Source organism: Hypanus sabinus, chromosome 23 (assembly GCF_030144855.1).
Source record: "Hypanus sabinus isolate sHypSab1 chromosome 23, sHypSab1.hap1, whole genome shotgun sequence".
In the NCBI taxonomy this organism is placed as follows: domain Eukaryota; kingdom Metazoa; phylum Chordata; class Chondrichthyes; order Myliobatiformes; family Dasyatidae; genus Hypanus; species Hypanus sabinus.
The window spans coordinates 20,387,818-20,406,189 of record NC_082728.1 but is presented as its reverse complement, the minus strand read 5'-3'; the positions used below and the strand labels follow the sequence as shown (position 1 = coordinate 20,406,189).

General features: G+C 40.7%; 1 protein-coding gene across 3 annotated transcripts in view; it reads right to left on the bottom strand.

The window, feature by feature from the left end:
• The window catches only part of LOC132380014 (transmembrane channel-like protein 6), a 100,708-nt gene that overhangs the window by 74,303 nt on the left and 8,033 nt on the right, over positions 1 to 18,372 (bottom strand). For 2 of the 3 annotated variants that reach the window (XM_059948465.1, XM_059948468.1), the window contains exon 2: positions 2,657 to 2,748. The gene's annotated coding sequence lies outside the window, so the exon portion shown is untranslated. Of the gene's footprint in view, positions 1 to 2,656; positions 2,749 to 6,811; positions 6,831 to 18,372 lie in introns of those variants that run through there. The other variant, XM_059948466.1, reaches the window with a different exon arrangement.

Below are 18,372 nucleotides of genomic sequence, written 5' to 3'. Positions count from 1 at the left end.
AAACCATTTCACTTACCTTGGTATCAAAATCACTAAAAATTTTAAGACCTATATAGGTATAATTTCTCCCCTTTAGTTGAATATACTCAGCAGGCGCTTTCTAAATGGTCACCTATGTCGATGTCATTGATAGGTTGAATAAATGCTATAAAAATGGTTATATATTTCAAGCAGTTCCCTCTTTTGTTCCAAAAACAGTTTTTGATAAAATAGGTTCTCTGATTTTGTCTTATGTTTGGAATAACAAAAGCTCTAGAATAAACTTATATTGCAAAAACCAAAAGAAGATGGAGGACTATCCTTACCAAACTTTAGATTTTATTATTGGGCAACTAATATTTGTTATATTACTTTTTGGACATGATATAGATGACCAAGATCGCCCTTCATGGTTATAGTTGAAGGAAAATTTAGTAATGGGGTTTTCGTTGGCTTCTTTATTAGGAGCTCCTCTTCTGTTTTCGCTCTCCAGAATAGGTAGTGGACAAGCTCTCAACCCTATTGTTAAACATACTTTAAAAATTTGGTTTCAGTTTCGTAGATTTTTTGAATTAAATGGTTTTCTACTTTCTAGTAATATTTATTCTAATTTATTTTTTAAACCATCAACTTTGGACAAGGCTTTTTTAACATGTAAAATTAAGAACTTGCTTCTCAAGTGAGATTAAATCCCCATTATCTGGACAAGATGAAATTCCTATAATTAATAGTGTTACAAATACTAAATCAAGATCTGCCAAAAAAATACACCAACATAATATATTACACCAATCTAATATTGTTTTGACCATAAAACATAGCAGCAGGATTCCGCTCAACCATTCAATCAGGGATGATTTATTTTCCCACTCAATCTATTTTCCTGCATTTTGCTTTTGTTCAGTAAATAGCTAATCATAAATAAGAAAATTAATTTCTAATTAAAGAGCCACAAAATGATACAATTAGTATCGACACTCGTTTCGGACTCCTGTGATTTGTATGGAACTTTAACATTCTCCACATGACCACGTGGGCTTCCGCTAATGTGAGTTAATTCCCACATCCCCTAGAAGTACTGACAGACTAACTGACTACTGTAAGTTGTCCTTGGCATTGGTGAAGGTCAGGATGACAGAAAAGCCAATGGTATAATCATGAGGAAGAAGAAATTGCAGGGAAATCAGTGGGGGGAGGGGGCTGATAGGGATGCTCGGTGAGCTGATACTGACTTGGCGTCAACTTGCAAACACAATCACACAGCCTACACCCATGTCATAAGAAAATAATTTGAGGAAGTCCCAGCACAAGGCAACAGTTGCAAAGGAGTAGTTCATGGGAATGTACTCCATACGCTGAAATGCACGAGTTAAGAAACTTGTTATGCAGGCTGCTTGGCAGGAGGAAGAGGTATAAAATGGATGTGGGAAATGTTTTAACATTTGAATTAACTATCAGATTTCAGAACCAATCAAGCACACCAGAACATACTTTTTAAAAAAAATGGAATTAACAGTGATTAGAATAACCAATGGCAATCTTTAGGGCTTTCTAAAGATGAGGCGGTTACATTAGAAAGTAAGTAAAGGGAGCCGGAATTTGGAATTGGCATGGTCTCTCATTGGGGAAGCCTTTAATGAAGGCAAAGGAAAATGTTATAGACCACACGCCTGGTAATCAAAACCCCGATGCCACAGAAATGGAAAAGCCTTCAAAAGGTAGTGGGAAAAAGCCCACTCTATCACAGGTAAAGCCCTCCCCACCTCTGAGTGCATCTATACAGAGCGCTGCTGCAGAAAAGCAGCATCTATCAACACGGACCCTCCACCCTTCAGGTCATACTTTATTCTTGCTGGGAGCCTCAGGACCCACGCCACCAGATTCAGGAACAATTATTACCCCTCAACGATCAGGCTCTTTAACCAGAGGGGATAACTTTACTCGCCCCACCATGAACTGTTCCCACAACCTACAGACTCATTTTCAAGGACTTTACAGCTCATTTTCTCATATATTATTTTGTTTTTTATTTTTAGTTTGTTCTTTTTTGCACATTGATGTTTGTCCTGTCGAGAGTGGTCTTTCATTGATTCTATTGTGTTGCCTATACTTACTATGAATGCCCACAAGAAAACAAATCTTAGAGTTGTACATGCGACATATATGTACTTTGATGATAAATTTACTTTGATCTTTGAACCATAGGTTACACTATGATGAAAATCCTGCTAAAAGAGATCATTATTGATAAAATCAGTTTACCCCTTCGTGTCAGACCAAACCACAGATAAGAGAGCAGAAACATTCATTCCTGTTAACCATCAGCTGGGATGAGGAATGAAATTTATTATCTTGATTTTCCTTGTGCTGAATAAATTATTACCTCCCCCCAGCACACCTGGGGAATACCACATTTCAGATCAGCCAAAACTAATAAAAACATAACAATATTGAGTGATTCTGGTTTCAGCGATCCTGTATTTACTTCCAAAGTGATATTTTCAAGCCTTAGAATAGACAAGCTTCTGGCATAAAGATAATCTTCATGAATAAAAAGCCTTCTAAAAGTTCTATTCACCTTCACATTTCTACGCAACATTCTTGTTACCAAAGTGTTTGTCTACCTTTTTAAAACAAACTACCGAAGTACAAGAAAGACAAAGTCAAAAATACTTACAAACTTCACAGTACTTGAATAATTCTTCTGTGAACTTGCAGCATAATTTTCATCCACAGACGCACTTTTCAAAAGTGAAGGTAGTCTTACTGCTAAGGGAAAAAAAAACAAAAGCCAGTTACTCATGTCTGAACAGATCTATTATTACACAATATTGTTACAACATGCCAGTCTCACAGTCTTCTCTAAAGTAATAGATGACCGTGACTTATAAAAACCTTTGAGTAATCAGTTAACAAATGGTGGTGTCACTTCCACGATTACGAGATTACTTATATTTTGTTTCCTCAAAGCCAGCTCACAGAAATAAGAACCAAAGGTAGATTAATCCAAAAAGACTGCTGGTGTGAAACGTAAAGCTGTTCAAGCAATTGTCGATAGGTGCCCATGGTTTGACACTCAAGAATCAGAGGCAGGTGAGGATTAACCACATCTGAAGGGAGTGGTGACTCTGATTTATGTCGCATGCCAGATCAGATGAGATCGCGCAGAAGAATACAACCTAAACCAAAGGGAAAGGTACCATCTCAGCAAGACCACTAATAAAGTGCACTTATGAAATGCTGCGGACAAATTCTCTCTCCCTCCCCACTTGCCCCCTTCCCTCTCCCTCCCCTTCCATCTCCCTTGCCCCCTTCCCCCCTCCCTTTACCCCCTTCCCCCTCCCTCCCCTTCACCTTCCTTGCCCCTCCCTCCTTCCCCTTCCCTCTCCCCTCCCCCCTTTGTAGTGATTTGTGAATTCCACAAGGGCAAAATTCCATTATGTGTAATGCTGTACTACAGTGGTAGCCCGTTCCCCTAAGTTAACTGTAACACTAGTTAGGCAGAGAGAACCCCACCTCAACTTTGCACTTTTGCCTCATGAATCCCTTCAACCCCACAGTGGCATCAGTGAGAGCTGTTTCCTGTGAGCCTCTGTGGAATTTCTAATTAACGGTATCTACCGCATGGTGAAAAGCCTCGATGGAGTGGATGTGGAGAGGATGCTTCCTACGGTGGGAGAGTCTAAAATTAGGGGAGAGAGCCTCAGAGTAGAGGGGCTTCCTTTCAGAATGGAGATGAGGAGGAACTTCTTTAGGCAGAGAGTGGTGAATCGGTGGAATTATTTGCCACAGGTGGCTGTGGAGGCCAAGTCCGTATGTATGTTTAAGGCAGAGGTTGATAGATTCTTGATTGGTCTGAGCATGAATGGATACAGGGAGAAGGCAGATTGGGGCCAAGAGGATAAATGGATCAGCCATGATGAAATGGTGGAGCAGACTCAAATGGTCCAAATGGCCTAATTCTGCTCTTATATCTTAGGTTATATTATTAAACGTTATAGTTTAATGTTGGAACCTTGTCGAAGCAAATTGTAAACCTGTACTGTATGGCTGCTTTGGGAACACAGTAGTCAAAATTGCAGTTTCCTTCTGTATTCTGCTAAATATCCCACTTTGGCACAGATATTACCTGACATGTTAGCAGGCAAGTCCACATTTAACATGTAGATCAAGGCTGCAAACAAAGCAAGCCTGCTGTGGCTTCAGGCTAAACTGCTTATGATTCTCTGGAACCAATTAATTATTTCTGGGGTGGGGCTGCTAACACTGTGTAAAATTTCAAAGTAATTGTGATGATCAACCAGTTAAACCCCTTCTGCTCTCATCAGCTCCTGGCTGTTGGTGAGGGTGCATGCAATACTTTCAGATGCAACAATATTCCCATAATCTAGAGCTCCCTGGACTTTGCTGGTGTTAAACCAGCAGATTCAATGGAGCTCCCCATAACAATACTGAAAACTTTAATTTCTTTTCCATAAACATACATTATCTAGCTGCACAATAAATGAGAGTTTAAAGTGTAACGAGAAATAATCAAACATCTCAGATCCCCACTCTAGTGCATGCCTGCTCACGTTCCACACCACAACAATGGATTTGGCTACACGTGGTACAGACCCAGCCCTGGCTGCATTACTCTCCCACACTCTTCATGCATCCCCAGCTGGTACTCTGATTTATACAATGAAAAAAGTAAAGATTAAGTTTACTTGTCACACGTACATCAAAACGTGCAGTGAAGTGTGCTGCTTGTGTTAAATTAAGGCAGCAAGGATTCACTGGGGTCAGCCCATAAGTATCGCCGTGGTTCCAGTGCCAACACAGCAAGCTAACAACTTACTAACCCTAACCCTAACTATACGTATTTGGAATGCGGAATGAAGCCCAAACACCTGGAGGAAACCTTTGGGATCACCAGGAGACCATAGGAATTTATTACAGACGGCGGCAGAAGTCGAATTCCAATTGGTGATCGCTGGTACTGTGAAGCGATTGTGCTAACTGGTACCCTGCCACTCTAATAAGTTAGCCAGATGCAGAACTATCAAGATTTCTGAACTGATTGCCAGATTAATCAGTGTTACTGCATGGCATTGAAGCTTCAGCCTAAATTATGTGCTTGACAGCCTTCTGGCTGAAATTCAGGGCTTCTTCCGCCAGGCTGAAAGCCATCCTTTTGTTTCATGAAGGTACGTGACAAGGGCAAAATATTCTCAACTCTGAAGGAAATGGTACTTTAATTAACAGCATCCACGCCTAGCAAAGTGTGGAAATCAAACAAAAAAGACATGAGGAAAAAAAAATCTAATCTCTGGTGAAGAGGATACTTTTGGTAATCAGAAACACTGGCCTCCATTGAGGCAGCAAGCTCATGGGCGACAGACCACATCCTGAACATTATATATGGGGAGAAAAGCATTCTGCAAAAATTAAACCTATTTCTTGGGATGAAAAGTTAACAAAGTTCTTGGAAAGCTTCATCACCACTACATGTGCAAAGCCCATGCGTTCTTTTTTGTACAAAACAACTTTATAGATAAAAGCATTTGTTGAACTTCAAGTTTAGAGTCCTTATCTTTATTAACCAATTCATGATAGAGTAGCCTTTGAAGGATTTATTACTATTTTCTAGCATTTTTTTGCAATTACCAAGAATGAGTTTTGCTGGAAAATTATCCTCATTAATGAATTATTTAAGATAGATTTCATGTAATTTTAATAGATCCAGAAACTGTAGCATGTGTATCTACACGGAATCTTTTCAAGCCCACGCCCTTTACCTCATGTGTAACGTTGTGATCAGAGCTCACAAAAATTCCAGGAAATCAGCTTTCTTAGAACTTTAAGTGTTAATAAAATTTAACCACTCTCTTGTATTGGCAATATTTTCCAGCTAAGGTTAGGACACGTTCATTTGCTCTACATTCCTTGACTAGACTGCAATGCAACTCAGGCAGACTAATACAATACTTTCCACCTGCATCTAATGACATCAAACTGAAGTGAAATCATGCCAATGAATGTAAATGTTGGCCAATAGAGATCCTAATTTTGCACATTATAGTTACAAAATTAAAATTATGCAAATACAATTGCACAGGAAAAAAACTGGTAGTCGAACAAAAAGCAACCAAATATGCAGTCAGAAAAGTCATTTGAAACAAGCTCCAACAGATTTTAACTCAAGAGGGTTTGTCAGTGATCCAATTCAATGCAACCAACCATGAATATTCTCAGAAATTTATAAATAACCTTTATCGATGTGGTCCCCCAACAAATACATAAATGATCTGAAGATTTTAGTAATTGAACAAAATTATAAACAACAATTTAAAAAGAACATTGTTTTGCTGATGCACTTCTAAGCCTTTACCCTATTGTATAATGATTAAGTTGTACTTTTGGTACAACTGTAAAAATCCATTCACTATATTGGCAGTTATCAGGATCCTGTGAATATAATTGAAATATTTTAAAGTAGTAAAATCTATTGTCTTAATATAAAACTATCTGATGGAATAGCTCAGTGGGTTAAGTGGCAGATCAACAGCATCTAATCAAAGCATAATATTACATTTTGACTAATCAAAATACACCTTATCCACATTATATGCGTCTTCAGTCCATGCGGATTCACACTTATGGGAGGAACCTATTTCGACCAACGTCCCCTTATATGCGTCCAAAACTCACATTTATGCGAGGAGCCCCGCTTTCCCGCCAATACAAGTCACGTGTGCACGCCTCACAGTCTCACTCCTGCCAGACTCACGTTGGTTTTGACAAGGTGTGGATGCGCGATGTTGCGCTCTTAAACTTTTGTTGGTTTTACCTGTGGTACAGTGACTTTGTGCTTGAAATATTTAACGATGCCTCCTAAGCGTCCGATGCCATGTCCTGGGTCATCAGCCGAGTGACAGAGAACTGATTTAACACTTGAAAAAAAGTTGGAAATTATAAACAGCGCGGCATCAGCTGAAGGTAACGCAGCTCTGGGACGCTACTGCCGGGAACAGGATCTTGCCTTTAAATTTCCTTTGTTGCTTGACAACGTGCCAGCCCATCCTAAACATTTGGACAACATTCCTCCTAACATAACAGTGTGTTTCCTGCCGCCTAACACAACATCGCTGATTCAACCGCTCGACCAAGGTGTGATCCACATTCAAGGCATATTTTTTTTTACGACAAACTATCTCTCAGATGCTGCAAGCAACAGACGATTTTGAAAATCCTGGGAGGTTACCAATGGTGAGGGAATGGTGGAAGTTGGAACACTTGGCACAAATGGTGATGGACGTGGACCCAAGTTTAGAACAGAGTCAGCATTTCAGTCATACCCTGCCGTCAACCCTTCTTCCCTACAAGCAAATTTATGCTGAAAAACAAAATGCTGCCAAGCAAACAACCCTCAGCACTTTCTTCAAACCGGTGTCATCTCCTGCTGCCAATTTGTGAGTCTTCCTTCACCCCTAGCTGTGCTTGATATGATCCCGACACCACAACAACCACTCATCTCCCGGAGCGAACACACCTGCCACTGTTGGTGAGTACTGTACACCCTAGTATGTTAACTTTCTATGATTTATTACATTGAATATTATCTTAAATTGATGAAATATAATACAAATGTTGCCTTGTACTGCTTTTGTGTTGTATTGGTACGAAAATGTGAATAAACTACAGATAAAATATATTTAGAAAGCTCACTGGAGCTCATCCCTATTTTCTCCATTTAAATAATTATTCACTTTATGCGTCAACTGCAGGGAACGTATTTCCCGCATATAACGAGGATAGGTTGGAAAAGTATGTAAATTATTTTCTCTCTAATTCCAGAGCCACAGGCATAAAGCCAACCACGGGGGGGGGGGGGAAGCAATGAGCTTTCAGATAAAGATCAACATATTGTAGTGATTGTCCTTGTCCCTTGCTGAGCTGAAATCACCTCAGTGGAAAAGGTAGATTCAATGGGTTGATTGCCATCCGAGGACAATTGTCCCACTTGCATTTGCAGTCATCAGCCAGACAGTAATGGAGAGGCATCAACACTGGACTTTGAGGCAAATGGTTCCAAGTTCAAATCCGACTGGATCCCTGCACGCTTTTCATCCGCGCTGGGTTGAGTGTTGAGCTAGCAACTTGGCCTCGTAAAATACGGTCAAATGGTATGGAAACAGCGCAAAAAGAAACAACGACAACAACAATAGTGGTCATTACTGGAACTTCGGTTACATGCAATAGTAATATTATTTATTGAGATACAATGCAGAAAAGGCCCCTCCCACCCTTCAAGCTATGCAGCCCAGCAATCCCCAGATTCAATCCTAGCTTACTCACAGGACAATTTACACTGATCAATTAACCTACCAACCAGTATGTCTTTGGGAGAAAACCAGAGCACCCTGAGGAAACCTATGCTGTCACAAACTCCTTACAGGCGGTGGTGGGAATTGAACCTGGGTCACTGTACCATCGCATAAAATTGATGTATCAAAATTCAACAGGTAGCATGATCGGAGCTCCTGCTTTTAGTTCAAGAATATATAACGGCATCCAGGTGGATGCTTATGACAGTATAAAGCTATTTTATTGATTTTTAATGAAGGGTTGCAGGCTCAAAATATCAATCATTTCTCTTTCCACAGCTGCTGCTTGACCTTCTGAATGTTGGAATTAATTTCATTCTGAGATTTCAAAGTTCAACATCACAGATGCCTTGAAATCTACAAAGTTCGGCTCCCTACCAGTGCTGAATGGTTCTCTTTTATATCAGCTGGTTGCTTTAATCCTGAACAGTGCACTGATGTTTTCAATGGAGCTGGTACAAATCAAGCGCCACGGATATGCAAGAGTTTCACATTCTCAGCAGATCGACTTGCATTGAGGTCGTGTTTAAAGAAGGACAGTCTCAAGTAAACCACCTTAATAAGTAAAACCTACAGGCAAAGCCCTCCCCACTATAGAGCACATTTACGTGGATCACTGCCATGAGAAAGCAGCGTCCATTAGCAATGTCCACCAGCATCCAGCCCATGCTCTGTTCTCACTACTACCATCAGGCAGGAGGTACTGGAGCCTTAGGTCCTACACCACCAGGTTCAGGAACAGCTACTACCCTACAACCATCACGCTGTTGAATCAGCATGGAGAACTTCACTCACCTCAGCTTTGAACTGATTGTACAACCTACAGACTCAAGAGTCCTACAACTCATATTATCAGTGTTATTTATTTGCCACAGTTTGCTTTCTCTTTTTTTGAAGTTCATTGAACAAACACCTATCTACAAACAAGCATTGGCTATCAGTCCACAGTTCACTGCACAATGGTAAATACCTATGTTAACAATACCGGGGTAGAAGAGAGTAGGAGCAAGAGAAAGAAAACACAAAGAGCATGTACGTACAATTACGTACAAACACAAACACACACATGATCTACTTACCTTACATCAACCCTCGTTGTAGATTTCCAGCTATTTTAAATAAAATCACAGTCCTCAATAAATCAACTCAGGTCCTACATTTTACAAGGCCCCTGTATAGGCCTTTCACTCTGCCAGGTACACTATAACAGCGTTCCATCTCTCCAAGTAAGAGTCCATTTTCAGTTTTAAACTTGCAGTGATATTTTCCACACAGTTCCCTTCTTCCAGTCTCTGTAACCATTGTTCCAAAGTGGGTGGGTGAGATTTAAACCGGTTAACAGTTATCATTTTGTGAGCAAGCAGAATCAAGACTCTTAACATGTATAGTTTATTCTTCTCCAATGCAGATTGCGGGAGGTTGTGTAAAATTAAATGACTAGGTTCAAAGTGTATACAGGTTTCCCCTGCTGTTCGAAGGTAGAGCGTTCCTATGAAACGGTTCGTAAGCCAGAATGTCATAAAGTGAAGAAGCAATTACCATTTATTTATATGGGAAAAATTTGTGAGTGTACTCAGACCCAAAAAACAACCTACCAAATCATGCCAAATAACAGATAAAACCTAAAATAATAGTAATGTATAGTAAAAGCAGGAATGATCTGATAAATGCACAGCCTATATAAAATGTAGGAATACTTTTCTGCAATCATTGCAGCACTGTCCACCGCAGCGAAAATCACACGCAAGTGCTCTCGGCAAACACACGGCGCAAGCGCTCCCGGCAGAAGCAGTCTTTCCAGTAACCTTTAAGCTATGAAGCTACCAAGTAACACATAAAAATACACTGCCTATATAAAGTAGAAATAATGTACGTCCAGTGTAGTTTCACTTACCGGAATCAGGAAGACAGTGAGCACACTGAAGATGGTGTGTTAGGCTGAGTCGTTGGAGGTTGGGGTGGTGGGAGATAGAGGAGACTGGGGTGTCATCTCATCGTCGTCTGTTTCCATCAGGGCAGACAGGTCACCTTCTATGTCTGCCTGCCTCGATGTCGAAGGTGCAGGTTCATCGTCTGTTGTGGCTGATGCAGAAGGCTTGAAAAACAACAGTATGCTTGACCGCTTAGCCTTGCGTGTTTTTCTATCATATAGTTCTTTGTAAGCACTCAAACCATCCTGCAAATATGCCCTAAACCTATGTATGCTTTCAAAATTAAAGTCATACTTTTCTGCAATCATGGCAGCGTTGTCAATCGCAGCGAAAATCTCACACAATTGCTTCACTTTCAGTTCCTGGATGACTTCATTTTCGGGCCGTTCGCTACTGCGTTCGGCTTCAATTGTTATCCTTTCCTCTTCATCTCTCAGTTCTTGGTCACGGGATGTCAAAACCTCTTCAACATCATCTTCGTCAACTTCCACAAACCCTCAGCCAAACTCACTATAGCCCTACTTGGTTCACCACGATCAAACGCTTTATTATGTCTAGTTTTACGCTAAGTGTAACACCCTTTTAGGCTTTTTCGATACCTTAGAACTCATCACTAATGCTCACAGGCTCAATGGCGGCTAGAATGCAGTTCTGGGGGAGGAGCTTGGCGGCTCGGCGCACACACTGCCTTTTCTCGTAACAGTGAAAACACCTTTTGTTAGTGAAAACAGTTAACTAATGTAGGTCTTTCGTAACAGCAAGGTGTCATAAAGCGAACCAGAGAACACTACAGCACAGTATAGGCCCTTCAGCCCTCCATGTTGTGCCGACCCATATAATTCTTAAAAAAAGTACTAAACCCACACTATCCCATAACCCTCCATTTTTCTTTCATCCATGTGCCTGTCCAAGAGGCTCTTAAATACTCCTAATGTTTTAGCCTCCACCACTATCCCTGGCAAGTCATTCCAGGCACTCACAACGCTCTGTGTAAAAAAACTTACCCCTGATGTCTCCTCTAAACTTCCCTCCCTTAATTTTGTACATATGCCCTCTGGTGTTTGCTATTGGTGCCCTGGGAAACAGGTACTGGCTATCCACCCTATCTATGCCTCTCATAATCTTGTAGACCTCTATCAAGTCCCCTCTCATTCTTCCACACTCCATAGAGAAAAGTCCCAGCTCTGATAACCTTGCTTCATATGCCTTGTTCTCCAAACCAGGCAACATCCTGGTAAATCTCCTCTGCACCCTCTCTATAGCTTCCACATCCTTCCTATAATGAGGTGACCAGAATTGAACACTAAGTGCGGTCTCACCAGAGATTTGTAGATTTGCAACATGACCTCTCTACTCTTGAACTCAATCCTCCTGTTAACGAAGCCTAGCATCCCATAGGCCTTCTTAACTACCCTAATTTTTTTCTAGACCAAGACATAACAGGCAATGGAGAACCAGTAGAGAACATTTGAGAAACGGGGAACACCAGTGTAATGATATTATTAACGGGGTTTTAAAGTACCTCATCCTTATTTTCCAAGTGCTTTGAATGGCTGGTAATGGCGCATAAACTCCATTCCTGCCACAATATGCTTACTGGCGAACGACTCTATGACCTGACCCTGACACACTTAGCAAACAAGGACACTAATGTCAGAATGCAGTTTCTGGATTTCACTTTCTCATTCAACACTATTGTCCCTCAGACCTCGGTGAACAAACTCCTTCACCTCAGTCTAAATGCACAACTGTGTAACTGCCATTGGACTTCCTAACCAACAAGACCTCAGGTAGTCAGAATGCACAGCCACTCCCTCCCTCCCCTCAGCACGGATGCCCCCCCGCCCCCCAGAGGTGGCCGCTGAGGCCATTGCACTTACACTCTGCTCACACATGCCTGGATGGCCAAACACCCAAGTGATCACACTGTCAAGTTCACCAATGACACAACAATGGTAAGGCTCATCCCCAACAATGATCAAGCAGCCTACAGAGAGGAGGTCTATCTCTATGAACTATCTTACGTATTTATTTTCACATTTTTTTATTATTCTGTTCTTTATCTTATTTTTTTGTGCTTCACCAGATCTTGAGCGACAATTATTTCATTCTCTTTTACACTTGTGTCCTGGAAATGACATTAAACAATGTTGATGTTGGTATCTTTGATGTCTTGATAAATTCTGTTATGTATCTTTATTTTCCTGTAAATGCTTGCAAGAATGATGCTCAAGGTAATATACAGTAACATGCAGCACATGTACTTTGATAATACATTTATTTTGTCTTTGAACTTGCGGACTGACCTATAGTTATCCCGCTGCAGGAAGATTTCACAATAATATAACTGTAGCTAATTGGAATGAATGAGGAGTGTACGACCAAGTTCAAAAGCAAGTGGAACAGGCACCCGAATCATTATTTAAAAACAGAGTAGAAAGCTACCAGTCTCCTAGGCAATAGTTATAAGACCATAAGACATAGGAGCAGAATTTGGCATTTTGTCCCATCGAGTCTGCTCTGCAATTCATTCAATGCTGATTTTTTTTTATATATCCCTCTCAACTCCATTCTCCTGCTTTCTCTCCTTGATCTATGAGGCCCTTAGTAACTAAGAAACTATCAACCTCCGCTTTAAATATACCCATTGACTTGGCCTCCACAACTGTCTGTGGCAATGAATTCCGTGGATTCATCGCTCTCTGGCTAAAGAAATTTTTCCTTATTTTTGGTTTAAAAGGACGTCCCTCTATTCTGAAGCTGTGCCTTCCGTTCCTAGACTCCCCAGGAAAAAGAAACATCCATTCCACTCTGTCTAGGCTCCCCGTGTCGTAAATGTACTGTACCTTTTGCTGAATGTCAATCATCTGGAATATATTTGTTAATTTATTTCTGGTAATATTACTTTATGTGTTGTGTGTGAGTTATATGTGCTGTGTTACACACCTTGGCCTGGAGGAACCATGTTTCATTTGGTGGTATACATGTATCTGGTTCAATGACAATAAATTTGAATTTGAACTTGGAGCTTTTTTTTAAATTAGCTACCACATTTCTTAAGTTCCAACAGCAACTATTTATTGGAAGTCCTTCACTGGCTGTCAAGAGCTTTGACACATCTTGACAGAGTTAAGAATATTTACTCTAACATTATGTAAACAGCGCAACACGACATAAAAAGCACACGAATATTTATGAAGGCATTGCACTCCCATTCTTCGGACACTTCAGTCATTCAGAAATGCTTAATCTAATCAAACCAAGTCAGCTTTTGACAAATTTGTTAGTGGCACAAATTGCAAAGGAGCTGGAGTTTAGAAATGTGAAGTGTTATTGCAATTATTCAAGTTGTTGCTGGGGCCATATCTGGACTATGTCGCACAGTTTCAAATATGCTGCCATTGGAGGCAGTCCAAAAGAAATTCATTAGGCTAATTCTTGGGAAGAGAAGCCTGATCTCCTACAAGCTGCCATAAAGTGGGTCTGGATTTGCAATTTAGAAGAATGAGGGATGTTCCGATTGAAACATGTGAGGCATGATGAGGTTAATATTGAAATGAACATGGGCATGATAGTCATTTCACACTAGGGATCTTTTTCTGGCAGGGGGTGGTGAATCTCCAGTATTAGCTATTCTAAAGGGTTGTGGAGGCCAAGGAGGTATTTAAAAGGGAGATACACTTTTGAAATAGAGTAATTAAGAGCTCTGGGGAACTGCACAAAAAAAAGATTTAGCCCTAGACCAGATCAGCATGGTCTGCGAGTTCACAAAAAGTCGGACTCAACAAATTAGCTCAAAAGCAGCATCACATGGAACAGGGAACAGATCACAAGTCAGCCTTCCAATCTGAGGAAGAACTGTACATTTCTGATGATAAAATAAGACAAAAAGGGTTTTAATTCTGCGGAAGCTTTCTTGATGTCAACAACTGTTGACTCAGGCATCATTTGACTGAGATAGAGAATGAATTAGCTGAATAAGCAACAATGTATGTCCCCCCAAAATGATTTAAAATTATGATTTCATCACCTCAAGTGATTAAGACAATGCTCCTTACAACAATGGACAATCAGGACAACTCAGCCCTTAGAATTTAGCCAACACAAATTAGTCTATGTTCTTTTCTACATAACTAACATCTTAAACTCACAATCAAACAAGTTGATTAATGCAGAATCCCACAGTGAGTAGCATTATCTGGAATTGTGCAGACTAACAAGTCTCTCTCTACTGATGATCAGAGGGAGTAGCAATCATGTCGGGGAGGGAGATACAACAGAAACGTTTAGAGACATTTACACAGGCACATACACAGGCAGGGAATTTAAGGATAGAGACTATGTGCAGGCAGATTTGCATTTTAAATTGGGACCACAGTAAGCACAGACCTCTTGGGTTAAATGCCAGTTCCTGTTTGATAATGCTCATGAAGTTTCTCATAAACTGAACCTTCTGATTTCATTCAACAGGGAACATAACTTGCGATTTCAATAATATTGAATATTATACAGTAACTGCTAAATGTTCAAGGCGAATCCAGCAGAAACTAAGATGCATGAGTTAGTAAATACCAGCTGGAGTTAAGTCATGATCTGATTTTTAAATGGATTCATTAGTGAGTGATAGCTTTATAAAAGACATATGGAATCACAGGAGGGTTTCAGCATTGAGGACACTTCCAGTCAAGGTGGTGGTGAGCTGCGATTTCTGTCGAGGTGGTGGTTTAGACTCAGTTGCTCTGTAGGGATGGTTTTGGGGACAGAGAAGGGAGTTAGGGGTCAGGTTTGTGTTGAAGGACAGGAACGTGGGGCGATTAGAGGTCAGATCGGAGCCTCTGCTCCACACTTGCAGTCCAGTGACGTAGACGTGTGATGAAGGACGTCTGTGGTTGGGTGTTGGGCTGGCAGAACAGTGAGGATGAGGGCTGGTGCCCTCCCTGGACAGCCTGCTCCGCGATCAGAATTTCATGTGGGCAGGAAGTACAAGGGCCGACGACCACCCTCGGTACGTGAATTGGCAAGACTGGAGTTCGAAGCTTGCAGTTCGGGGCTCTCATTCATCATTCTCGGTGAGTCCTAAGGTTGATACCAAAGATCACAACCTGAAGATCAATGGTGGCAGCCCTGCGTCTAGGAATCCATTGGAGAGGTTCACGGCCTAATGTCTGCAAATCTAACAGTCCATTGGAGGCTAGAGGCCAGATTGGGCCTGTCCTTGTTTTGACTTTGAATTCCAATAGTCCCACCAACAAAGAATAGTTGTCTAAAATAATAAACACAAGAGATTCTGCAGATGCGAGAAGCTTCAGGAATGAAAGGGTTTATGCATGAGGATCATTTGATGGTTCTGGGCCTGTACTCGCTGGAGTTGTAAAGAATAAGGTGGATTTATTGAAGCCTATTGAATATTGAAAGGCCTAGACTGAGTGGACATGGAGAGGATGATTCCTATAGTGGGAGAGCCTAGGACCAGAGGTTATAGCCTCAGAATACAAGGAAGCCCCTTTAGAACACAGAAGAGGAGGACTTCCTTTAACCAGAGGGTGCTGAATGTGTGGAATTCATTGCCAAGAAGGCCAAGTCATTGGGTATATTTAAAATGGAGGTTGATAGGACCTGCTTAGTAAGATTATGGGAGAAAGCAGGAGAATGGGGTTGAGAGGAATAATAGATCAGCTATGATGGAATGGCAGAGCAGGATCAATAGGCCTAATGGCCTAATTATGCTTTTATGCCTTATTGTAATCCAAAGCAAAACATGCAAAACACTGGAGGAACTCAGCAAGTCATGGAGCATCTATGGAGACTAATAAACAGTCAATACTTTGGGCCATGGCCCTTCCCAGTCCAGCATTTTGTGCATGTTGCTTAGGATTGGCTAAAAATAGCAGATGTTTTATTAAAACTCACCATCCACTTTCTGGACAGAAAGCAAATTGGATAAAATGAAAGTGGGGGAAAATATGACAATTTACAGAAAAAAATTGCAAGGAAATTCCAGCTGTTGAGGACAGTGACCTTCAAACTTGGCTTACCAAGTCATTACATACAAGGATATAGAGGATCATTGGAATCATTACTTACAGTTAGATGACAGACTATGTGTATTAATCCAAACACCGCAAATACTCATAAACAGAAGAGTCAGACCACACCATCTGTATTAATGAATATATTTTCAAAATTGGCTTGCAGACACAGCATTAGTCTAAATGTTTAGTCACTGAATAACAGATCAACAAACTTACAATGATGGCAAGATTAGGGATGTCGTGGACAGCGAGGACAGCAGGTGTTTTCCCTCCGAGTTTGTGTGTGACTACAACTAGAGGGCACGGGTTAAGGGAGAAGGGTGAGAAGTTTAAGGGGAACATGAGGGGCAACTTCACCGCTCAGAGGGTCGTGATAGTGTGGAATGAGCTGCCAGCACAAGTGGTGAATACAATTTATTGGTTATACAAAAAGATGATTTACTTCTGGGTGCTACACACAGACACCATTTCTTTTGGTCATTTTTTCCCCCAAATGCATTACTCCTCTTATCACTATTCCTTCCTCCAAAGGAGAAGGCAAATTCAAAGCCTGTCCAAACCTAAGTGTTATTTAAGCCACTGCAGAGGAGTGGAAACTGAATGACAGAACAAATCTGTCACAACCCTGAGTAACTTGTCTCATGAGGGCAGTCTTCTGCAGCAGGCATTTTAATAGTTTATCAAATGGCAAAGAACGGGCAGTATATATGGTGGCATATACAGTACATACTTCAAAACTAAATTTATTTTGAACTTTTTAGAACCTGTTATTGTCATCCCTTTAATGATTATAGTTGCAATGAGAATTTATTTTTAAAAGCAATAAATGGTGCGTATTCCTAGAGTACAATGAAACACATAAATAACGCAGTCATATATTGTCAAACCAAAAAGAAGCAATATTTTTTTTACTCTCTATAACCTGAATTACTACAATCCACAAGCTGTTTACCAACAACATGTCAAGAGAGCCAGCAGCACAGACTTCAAGAACCAATAATCCTGATGTTGCTTATTTCAGAATTGAAGCTTCTCATTGAATAAAGTGCATACTTTTCTGTGAGTGTGCGTATTTATTTTTCTATAATGCCACTATAATTATGAACATATTGACAGAATGCTCAATTGCACATCTGTTAACTTAGGCCGAGCAACTGTAAGCCAGTTGTCGGGAATCATTCCAGATTTTGAAATTAGTTAAACCATATTTATAATTAAACCCTATGAGAATCAGTCTTCGGGGAACTCTTTTCTCCTATCAGATTTCTTCTTCAGCCCTTTAACTCTTCATCCTACCACCTCCCAGCTTCTGACCTCACTCCCTTTCCCTCACCCACCTACCTTCCACCTTAGCTGGCTTCATCTATCACTTGCCAGCTTGCTCTCCTTTCCCACCCTCCCCCTGCCCCAGCCTCTGGTTTCTTCCCCACTTTCCTTCCAGAACTGACCAAGAGTCTTGGCCTGAAATGTTGACTGTTGGTTTGTTCACTTATTGAGATTCAGCTCGGAATATGCCTTTTTGACCCTTTGAGCCATGCCAAGCACTAATCCACATACTTCACTTCTCTTCATAGATGTTGCCTAACCTGCTGGGTTACTCTAACATTTTGTGTTTGTTTTTCAGGAGATAAAACTTGTTCACAATTTAATATTCAATTGATACTTTGTGTCTAGTGAACCCAATACTTGAGTGAGGGATTGTCTGATTCATCGAAACTACACAGGGGAACATAATAGATCCGTTTATTGTACTGGCTGTGACTCATTCTTTAAGGTGGATACCTGCCTCTTAAGGCAAATTTCAAGAGCTGTTTTGCAACTTAACCTTCTGGTTAGTTGAATATTCATGGACCACCTATATATTTTGGGGGTCTGGGGTTTGTACAAGGGCATTTGGAACAGACACCAAAAGTTCAATTACTATCAAAGTATGTATAACTCCAAGATTCTTCTTCTCCAGGTAGCCACAAAACAAGGAAAGCCACGGAAGTCAGCTCAGAGAGAAACAGCAAACCTACCAGCCCCCAAATACGAAAAAAGAATGGCAACAAGAACATCAAC